This window comes from Dermochelys coriacea, chromosome 9 (genome assembly GCF_009764565.3).
Source record: "Dermochelys coriacea isolate rDerCor1 chromosome 9, rDerCor1.pri.v4, whole genome shotgun sequence".
NCBI lineage: Eukaryota > Metazoa > Chordata > Testudines > Dermochelyidae > Dermochelys > Dermochelys coriacea.
Genome location: NC_050076.1, coordinates 27,352,007 through 27,362,684, shown reverse-complemented (window position 1 = coordinate 27,362,684; position 10,678 = coordinate 27,352,007). Strand labels below are relative to the sequence as shown.

At 42.0% G+C, this 10,678-nt stretch overlaps 1 long non-coding RNA gene across 1 annotated transcript; it reads right to left on the bottom strand.

Moving 5' to 3' along the window:
• Positions 1-355: 355 nt before the first annotated feature.
• On the bottom strand, positions 356-9,371 carry LOC122455694. The gene is made up of 3 exons (XR_006274095.1): positions 9,216-9,371; positions 3,002-3,006; positions 356-367 (listed from the first exon to the last, which is right to left on the bottom strand). It is a non-coding gene; the product is annotated as an uncharacterized LOC122455694 (long non-coding RNA).
• Positions 9,372-10,678: the final 1,307 nt, after the last annotated feature.

Below are 10,678 nucleotides of genomic sequence, written 5' to 3'. Positions count from 1 at the left end.
TACAGACTAACACGGCTGCTACTCTGAAACCTAATATAGAGTGAGCACCATTTCACAACTCATCATTTGTCAGTTACCAGGCAGTGATATCTCCACAATTTTCCTAATACTTTGTTGAGATCTGTGACAAGGGTGTAGTACTGGTTGGCAAATGCTGACTATTCCATTGCAGTGTGTTTCTGGTATATCAAAACTAAGAAACTATACAACACTATTTCTTCTTAACTGCATAACTGATTTGGTCTAGGGAAATGAGCACTACAGGGACTCAGGAAGGCCTGAGATTTAAGCCTATGTTTACTACTAACTCACCTTTCCATCTGAGTTTCCCCTCCCCATATGTAAAATAGAAATTCTTGCCCATCTTCTTACATGAATATTGTGAGGATTGGCTAATGTCCTCATATCAAGACCTAGTTAAAGAGCAACACATTGAGGTTTAATTAATTGACAACTGTAAAGCAAACCTCTGAGTTGAGGTAACCCAGGCACAGAAATTATGAGCCTTATCCCATATCACTAAAGTTAACAGGAATTTTGCCATTCACTTCAATAGGTACAAGAACAAGGCCTGAGTGGTATGCCAAAGATCACATGGGAAGTCTGTAGCAGAACATGAAATAGAATACTCTGGATACTTGGTGATTATACGTGCTCAGCAGATTCCTTGAATAAGTCTTCAGTAAGTAAATGCTACCAATTAGTTATTGCTAATAGTGTAAAATGGACTGCATGCTCATTAGGGGTATTCAATATTGCAACATTTTCCTGACATCAGTGAGTTCCTCAAATATTAATTCCAGTGTATACAGAACCATAAGTCCTTGATGCACACTGTCACATTACTAGAAATGTATAACATTTCCCAGGAAAATAGAGGTATGGAACCAATTGGTGATTAGACTAAAATGGCAATAATCTATTAATCCATCTGAAAAACAGGTTGGCTGCATAGAGTCATCCAATACATCTGATGGAACTCTTTTGCAATACCATAAATAAGTTTGGCAATAAAATAGAAGTGGGGATAAATTAAACAAAAATTCCCATTACGGATTTGCAACAGGGTATTAGGATTTATGTATTTTTTATCTATGTTTAAATGTTTATGAAAGATTTACTATTCCAATAAAATGTATTAAGGGTTTTTTTCCACTGTTGTAATCCTGAAAATATTTTAATGGAAAGAAAGAGCTCTGGGAATATGCTAAAGTTTTGTCTGCATGAAGTTGTAGTTAGAAATTCCCCCAGAATAAATAAATGCTGTATGAAGAGTCATCATTTTACGTTATTAGGCCTTGTGATTGGGTGTTCACACCACACCTGCCCTGAAGGGGTTAAGGGGGCTCAGAATTAGCCATTTAATCTTATAGTCCACACCTGAGGGAGAGCCTGGCTTGATTGATAAGCACTAAGTGAAGGTGAAGCCCAGGTGGACAGGAACAGGGTAGCTAGTATAAAGCCAGGTAGTTGAAAGCAGAAAGGGGCTACAGAAAAAAAGTCTGCAGTTGCTCTGTGGGCACAGCTCTGGGATCCTGTCCCTGATAGAAGGGTTTTTAGGAGTTGTAGAATAGGAAGAAGCCCAGGAAAGAGCTGTGAGAATTGGAACTGTGTAGATCATGGCTGCTGATTATAGGGTCCCTGGGCTGGAATCCAGAGTAATGGACAGTCCCGGGTTCCTGTACCAGACACAGGGAAAATGGCACAGACCAGGTGTTACAGAAAACTACTGATTTGGAATGCTGACAGATTGTCAGGTGAGACTTCCTTTCCCTTCCCTGGAAGGGGAAAACTATATAGTGACCTAGATGGAGGGCTGAGTCACAGAGAGCAAGAGAGGCTGTGGGATAAGCAATTGATGGAAGGGGGTGCTAGACTGGAGGAGAGCTGATCCCTAGACCCAGCCACAAGAGGGTGCTCCTACAGTGAGAGAGTTTGTTGCAGGCCCATTTTAATCTCTAAAGCAGTTCTGCCAACACCAAATGTCCAAAAATCATGAGATTATGTAAAAATAATTAATTTGGTGTTCTTTTTATTTGCCTTCTGCTTTTTGAGCCTTTAGCTTGGGCTCACATTTTGAAGCTTTCTTAACAGCCACAAGGGCTAGAAACTTACTACTTCTTTAAGAATAAAGGCTGAAATCATCACACATCCACTTGACTCCAGGAGCTGGGCCTTTAAGGATAACAATAATTATCATGAGACTCATGACAAAATCATGAGTTGGCCCCACTGCTAAAGCAATACATTATTACTATTAAGGTCTTAAAAAACAGGCCAGTAACGCAAACCTCAAGCTACAAAGCTGTTGGATTATATGGAAATTGTACATGCAAATACAGTACTTGTAGGTTTTATAAATCTGTACTAAATTAATGAAGAACACACCACCTTGCCAGATCATACTGTAACTTGTCTTTTGGTAACTAATTGAAAAAAATGGTGGGATCACAAATGGTAAAATGCAGTAAGAGGTACAAGCAGTGTATTCTCACTGGCTCGGTTACAGAAAACTCTTGGGTAGCTTGCTGATATTTAGGCAAAACATATTTTAAATTACATTACAAAAACAAAATATTGCACAATAAAATAGGAAAATAAACACTATTGCTAGCCCCTTGTATAGGAACAAAGGACAGAGGTTTTTTTCCCTTCTTTTGACCCTACTTGGTATACCTAATGCCAAGAAATCACCGCTCCTTTCTGGTATGAGATATACACGCAGGAAGCCATTTGCAGTACCCAGCAACACGTTTTAGTCATTCTACAAAGCCCAGGAACTATGCTACATGTTTCTGTTTCTGCTTTATTAACGATTTGGATATAGATACAGCATTCTCATAACACACTTTTCCACTCCAGTAGTATTTGGGTAGAATGCTCTATAAAACACAGAATCACATCTTCATTGTCTAACATAAACTGATAACTTAGACTCTAAGGGGCAGCTCGTTGCATAGCTATGTGGTGTTTGATGGAAGGATTTGAAGAGCCTGCCCACCCTCCCTGTGTGGCCTGCATCAGAGTAAATTGCAGAGTTCCTGTGGGAGTGTGCAACATTCCAAAGGGTGGAAAGGAGGCAGGGATATGACTCTACCTCTTTCCATGCAGCTGCTAACAGAGGGAGAAGTAAGCTGAACTCTATAAAAGAGGGTGCAGAGCCTGAGTCAGCATGTCTGGGAGATCCAGGAGGCCTGTGGCTTGCTGGTGCTCCCAGAGGGTAGGAGAGCTCTGCCTCCCCTTACTACAAGCTGTATGTAAATTTCACAGTTGAGCCCTATATGAAGCTGCCCATTCTTGCAATAAATAACGAAAAGGACAGGTCACCAGTAAAGAGAACTGGATTGACTGGTAAACTGGGTGCAACCTATGCATTTTCACACAGACAAATGTAAATGTATGCTCCTAGGAATAAAGAATGTAGGCCATGTTTACAGAATGGGGGACGCTATCCTTGGAAGCAGTGACTTGGAGAAAGACTTGAGGGTCATGTAGGATAATTACCTGAACCTGAGCTCCCTGTGTGACACTGGCAAAAAAGCCTAATGCAATCCTTGGATGTATAAGCTGAACTATTGTGTCCAGTTCTGGTGTCCATAATTCAAGAAGGATGTTGATAAAGTGGAGAGGGATCAGAGAAGAGCCACAAGAATAATTAAAGGATTGGGAAAACATGCTTTATAGTGAAATACTTTAGGAACCTAGTCTTGTTTAGTTTAACAAAGAGAAGGTTAAGAGGCGACTTGACCATAAGCTATAAGTATCTGACTCTTCGTTATTGGTAACCCAGTGAGCAATGGATTAGTGCCAGACATAGTGAGGCATGACAGGGTGCAAACAAAATCCAAAGTTACATAGAAATTCTTTTCCCTTATTTACATATACACATTTTATTGCATTTACTATACATTGTTTTTACACATTTTGGGCTTGGCTATTTAATGTTACCCGAAATTAGGCCAGCTAGTAAGCTTAGGGAGGACTAATGACCCACCACGCTTTGGCAGAAAGCAGCTCATTTATTATATTGATAGCTAAGCTCCAAAAGAAGAGAGTGGGTCACACTCACACTCACATACTCACGCTCCCAGGACAGGCACGGCACTGGAGATGTCAGGATCCTTCAAGGTAAGTGTCCCACAGCACAACGATGGATGGTGCGATGAAGGTAAGTCTTCCCAAGGCACGATGGAATGCAACGCATGGATGGAATGCACGATGGAATGCAACGCGGTGCAACGCCAGGCGGGCCAGGCGAAGGGCCGTCACAGGAGGTACAAGCTTGTGAGTGCACACCTAAGCACATGACCCCTTCCCCTTTTAAGGACCTGCTCCTCATGGCCTGCGACTAGAGATGACTTGGCTGCGTCTCGTTGGTCACACTCCACCTCGGGCAGTGTCCATGCAGTGTCCATTGGGTGTGTGCGTGCTGCCTAATCAGAGTCCCAGACACCTTGTCTACCTGGTTTCAAAGTAGCACCCATGTTAGTCTGTATTCGCAAAAAGAAAAGGAGTACCTGTGGCACCTTAGAGGCTAGCAAATTTATTTGAGCATAAGCTTTCGTGAGCTACAGATCACTTCATCGGATGCATCCGATGAAGTGAGCTGTAGCTCACGAAAGCTTATGCTCAAATAAATTTGCTAGCCTCTAAGGTGCCACAGGTACTCCTTTTCTTCTTGTCTACCTGGGAGCTCTTCTTATCTTCCAGCTGTTCAAGCAGCCCATTCATCCCACAAGCATTTGGGGGTGGAGGGGGGAAGCCTCTTCACAGGTATTCAAAGAGGGAGAGGAGACAAAAGTGGGGTGGGGAAGTGTAACAGACCTTTTGAGCGTACAGGTTATACATAGCATAGTCATACAGAACACTGCTGCTCCTACAACACTTTGTAGGAACCAATGCCTGTATGCCATGCTCTGTCCATCCGCGGTTTACTCTTTACCTTATCTTTATGTTCCCAGCTTATTTTGTCCATTGTTATCTTGTTCTTTGTAAATGGTTTCCTGAGTGTTCCCTCCCCTTATCTTAGTTAGTTCAGACATTCTGTCACTCAGCTTACTGACCCATTTATCAATTTTAATTAGCGCAGACATTCTGTTTTCAGCCTGCTCATCTATTTACCTCCCTGTCCTGTCTCCCAAGAAATGGGATACTCCCCTGTCCAGCTGTTTATGTGATACCAGGTCTACAGAGACAAGGATCAGGAATCAAATCATGTGGTGGTGATGGTGGGGAAGATACTGAGATCTTGAAGTTAAGATTTATAGTGTATCCTTACTATTTCATGCTTAGCCTCCACATTACATTCTCCTCCTCTCCTCTTTAAAGATAAAATTAGATGTGTCTGGAAAAAGACTCTCATAAGATTTAAAACAATGCTATAAGGGTAGTTTGGATAATATACTTAAGTGGAAATATAAAGAAGAAATGCATCTGTTTCAAATAGAATTGTAATTACTTACATTCTGGATAATTGCGGGGACCTTTTTCTTGTGCCTGGATATATTGTGCTTGCTGGAACTATGATTGTTGTTTTATATCATATTCTGCATTTACTTAAATATCAATCCACCTTATGCTTAGAACAATATGATTTGTCATGATCTTGACCTATGGTAGATGGTCTGGGTGAAGGAGTTTAAATAAGAAATCACCTGAAATCTTCGCTCTTTCAAACTTGTACTTCTCTGCCACTTGAAACTTACTCATTACTGATTTCTATTAGTTTAGCTCTGCAGCCAGTCAAAATTCAGATAGCAAACCCATTGATGTCAGTGGGAGCACTCACCTGCTTAAAGTTATACTAATGTTTTGCAGGATTGGGGCCTTTGAGTATATGGCTTTGGTAAGTGAGTAAGCAGCTATACTAAGTTTAAAGAGGAAAGTAAGTTCTGAACAATTGGGATGCCTCTAATGTAGTATTTTTATTGCACACATCCTAGTGATGGGACAAATCACAGAATTTTTTGGTTTTGGATAAACATCCAAATTTTGTATGATTTTCATTTTATCCAAACATCTGTGGCCTGGAATTTCACTGGCTTTCCAATGCTTTCTGGTTCTGACTTAACCACAGAAGCTGTGAGAACATTGTTTCAGTATGTTTGCACCTAGCCAAGACCAGAAGTTCAGACGCACATGAAAATAAATTAAAAGAAAATAAAAATATGTTCCTAAACTCTCTTGAATAGTTTTGGTTCTAGTTCTGAACAAACATGTAATTCCCACTTTATCTGAACCAGTTCTCTGATCTCTGTTTTATTCTCTCAACTTTTTAGAACATGAAATACAACCTGCCTTGAGATCACATGACTGGGTGAGGAAAAATTGGAATTTTCATAGTGATGACTTTTCACAAGAAATGGAATAAAATTTGAGACACCGTGGGGTCACTGGTTTAGTGTGGTGGCTTTATCCATGGGAGTTTCCTATAGCTCAGGTTCATTGCACATAGTTATTCCTGTGATGGGTTCAGTCACAGAGACCCCCTTGGGACTGTCACCTGATGTGCTAAGACTATCTTTGAGCCAGTGTGGGCCTCCAGAACCCTGCCTTGTTGAGCCAGACATGCTAGTCTGCTTCAACACAGACCCAGGGTCTGAACCACGTGCCCCAAAGCTGCAGACTTAACTGAAAACAGCTTAAGAAGTGCTCCTGTCTCCAGTACCTAGATACCCAGCTCCCAAAGGGATCCAAACCCCAAATGAATCCGTTTTACTCTATATAAAGGTTATACAGAGTAAACTTCATAAATTGTCTGCCTGCTATAACACTGATAGAGAGATATGCACAGCTGTTTGCTCTCCCAAGTATTAATTACTTACTCTGGGTTAATTAATAAGCAAAAGTGATTTTATTGAGTATAAAAAGTAGGATTTAAGTGGTTCCAAGTAATAACAGACAGAACAAAGTGAGTTACCAAGCAAAATAAAACAAAACAAAACATGCAAGTCTAAGCCTCATACATTAAGAAACTGATTACAGATGAAATCTCACTCCCAGAGATGTTCCAATAAGCTTCTTTCACAGACTGGACTCCAGTATATGTTACTGTTTGTTTATATTCCTAAGCAGTTTTTTATCTCCATTCTGATTTATTAGTATCAAGATGAATGTCATATTCCAGAACATTAAAGTTGCTGTTAAGAAATAATCCTAAAGCCAGTGACTGCACCAGTTGCTCTCTGAAGTTTAGGTGATCTGGCTGTGGTAATGTTTTCTCATGGGTGGTTTTTTTGGAGAGGAGGCGGGGTAGGAGAGGGGGTTTGGTTGTTTTGTTTTTTAAACACAGTAATTCTATCAGGTCTGAAGACAAAGTTGCTGTTTGAGCAAACTAAATACACCTCATGAAAGTATTGAAAAAGCTTCAGAGCAATCAGTGAGGACACTGTAGCCTTTCAGAAGGAATTCCTATAATACTCCCTGACAATAACAGAGGGTTTGGGGTAGATTCTCTATTGGTAAACAACTGATGTTGCTATGATTTCTTTCAATGATGAGATAATTGGTAGCCCAGCAATTTTTAAACTTACTCTAACCTTTCTGTTAGAAATCAACTATACGTTATTTGCAGCAGTGAGGCTAAAATTTCTGTTGAATAAACAAATGTCTCCAAAGTCTCTTGCATCCGATGAAGTGAGCTGTAGCCCACGAAAGCTTATGCTCAAATAAATTTGTTAGTCTCTAAGGTGCCACAAGTACTCCTTTTCTTTTTGCGAATAAAGACTAACACGGCTGCTACTCTGAAAAAAGTCTCGTGTTAGTGGTTTTAGCAGATGTTGAATACTACTCCGGATTGTTTTCCTTTCTTCTCACTTTCACAAGATGATTGTTTTGTGAGGCAAGGTTTAACAGCTTTAAACAGAGGAAAAACACTAGAATTGAGGACTGCATCTAGACTATGGACTGTTTTTAAAGAATATGTGTAGCCAAGGGGAAATGTGTATTTTTCAGCTCACAGCATTTCAGTGAAGACTCAGATGCACTGGCATGTGAGCAGGTCAATGTGAACACTGGCATGTGAGCACTTACTTACTCTGAAAATATGAATACTGAAATATCCTTGTGGAAAAATATATAATACCCTATACTTAGGGCTAAATTTTGTACACAGTCTTATGTGCATCAAAGGGCAGAATCTGTTGTACTAACCATGGTTCTCTTGACTATACTGGGAATACCAAGTTAAGCTTTGGTACAGGTATTAGTCTGGCTTTATTTCTCACTGTACATAGGAACCTTGTGGTAACCCTATATTTATTTAGCTTTTAAAACAGACATCTGTCCAAAGGCACTTTGCTTAGTCTTACAATACATGCAATTACATTGAGCAATGGAAGTGCTGAAGTGAAAACACTATATAAGCCTTTCTTAAGGAATTGCTGGAATATAGCGTGGGTGAGGTTATATTATTCCACTGAGCATAAAAATTTTGAGTGGATTCTCCTCTTACAATATTTTGGGCAGATTCTCTAACTGTAAGAGGGCTACACTGTTAATGTAATGTTGGGCTGAAATTAGGGGATAGTCAATCTCCTATTGCAGCTGGTTGGAAGATGAGGTTTATGAAACTCTCTAACAGATGTATTTAAGGATCAGATTGGCTGGGTCTAATTCTACCCCTCTCCCCACTTCTCTAGTAAAGTGTTTTGACTTTCAGACAGGGTCAGGTGGCCAGACCTTGGAGGCAACGTTCTGAGACTGTTCAAAGGACATTGCATAATCTGGTTGTTTTTTTAATATTACATTTCAGAGGTTACATGTACACAGTGAAAAAACCAAGGCTTCCCTTTGTGATAAGAACTACTCATTAATTTGTAGTGTAGCCTGTTTTAATAATGTTGATGTCTGTGTCTTTGTAAGACTTTCCATTATACAGAAATTGTTCTGTCTTCCATAGGTTCATGGGGCTAGACTCAAAGATATTTAGGTGTTGGTCCACTCAGCATTGCAACACTTAAGTCTCTTTTTTAAAAAGTGACTTGGGCACCTAGGACCTGTGGCAAGATGGCCAATTTTAGTTTGGTGGCTCTTGCGCTTTTCTTGGTGGGGAGCTAAGATGCCACCCTTTGCCCCTGCTCTTGGGTGCCGAGGGCCCCGCTACTAGCCCGGGAAGGTGGTAGAGGAGGGAAGCAGGGAAGGGGTCTGGATTTACTCCTCACTCTGAGTCCCAGCCCCTCTCAACCCCTGTGGGTTTCTTACCCTCTGGTGGTAACCCCTTAGGTGGGGTTACTCTTGGTCCTTAGATGCTGGGGGGAAGGGAGTCTCCCTGTCCTGCTGGGCAGGGTCTTCCTTACTCCAATTCTCAGGTTTTCCAAATCTCTCAACACATCTCCAAGCTCCAGTGCTTTCTCCCTCCTCCTTCTCTGTCTGCCTGATGCAAGAGGTTTTATTAGGTTCCTAACAGGGCCCTAATTGACTGCAGGTGCTCCAATTAACCTGCAGCCACCTTCCCTAGTCTACAGGGAACCACACCTTAATTAGCCTTTAGCTTGTATATCTAGTACTCTCTCACTGCTCCCTGGCCCTCCTGTATCACAGACCCTTAAACCCATTGACTTTCAGTGAGACTCAGGGTATGTCTATACAGACAGAGTTACAGCGCCAGCATTTACAGCGCCACTCAGGGTATGTCTACACTACCCGCCGGATCGGCAGGCAGTGATTGATCCAGCGGGGGGTCGATTAATTGCCAGTAGACTAGACGCGATAAATCGACCCCCCCCAAGCACACTCCTGTCAACTCCTGTACTCCACTGCCGCAAGAGGCGCAAGTGGAGTTGATGGGGGCGCGGCAGCAGTCAGCTCATCACGGTGAAGACACCATGGTAAGTCGATCTAAGTACATCGACTTCAGCTATGTTATTCATATAGCTGAAGTCATGTAACTTACATCGATCCCCCCACAGTGTAGACCGGGGATCAGAGAGCACTGAAGGGAAACCACTGTTGTATGTTCACACTGTCCACTATTGTGCAGGCAGCTTGTTCACACTTGCGACCCTTCCAGCGGTATTCAGAGTGGTGCACTTTGGGCAGCTATCCCACGGAGCGTCTTCTGTCGCTAAGAGTTGTGGGAAGATGGAGGGGGTGGCGGGGCATCCAAGGTCCTATTCTGATGCCCCATGATGCATTGCTTCGCATCCCAGCAATCCCTATGCTTCCATCTGCATTTGGTGCCTTCTTTCAATGGTTTGTGTGCTGTGCATTCTGCCTCTTTGGTCTGCAGGAATGGATCCCGAACTGTTGACCGGTATGCTGCTCGCTCTGACTAACAAATCATGAGTGGCAGTGTAGTTATTCCTTAAACTACAAAGGCAAGAGGAGTGTGACATTGATCTCGCCACATATAGCAGCTATGACATAAGGTTGCTTGTGGCACTTACAGAGGCATTCTCAGTGGAACATCACTTTTGGGCTCAGGAAACAAGCACCGAGTGGTGGGATCACATTGTCATGCACGTCTGGGATGACAAGCAGTGGATGCAGAACTTTCAGATGAGGAAAGCCACATTCATGGGACTGTATGATGAGCTCATCCCAGCCCTACAACACAAGGACATGAGAATGAGAGCTGCCCTGTCATTGGAGAAGTGCGTGGTGATTGCACTGTGGAAGCTGGCTACTCCAGACTGCTACTGATCGGTCGCTAACCAGTTCATAGTGGGAAAGTCGACCG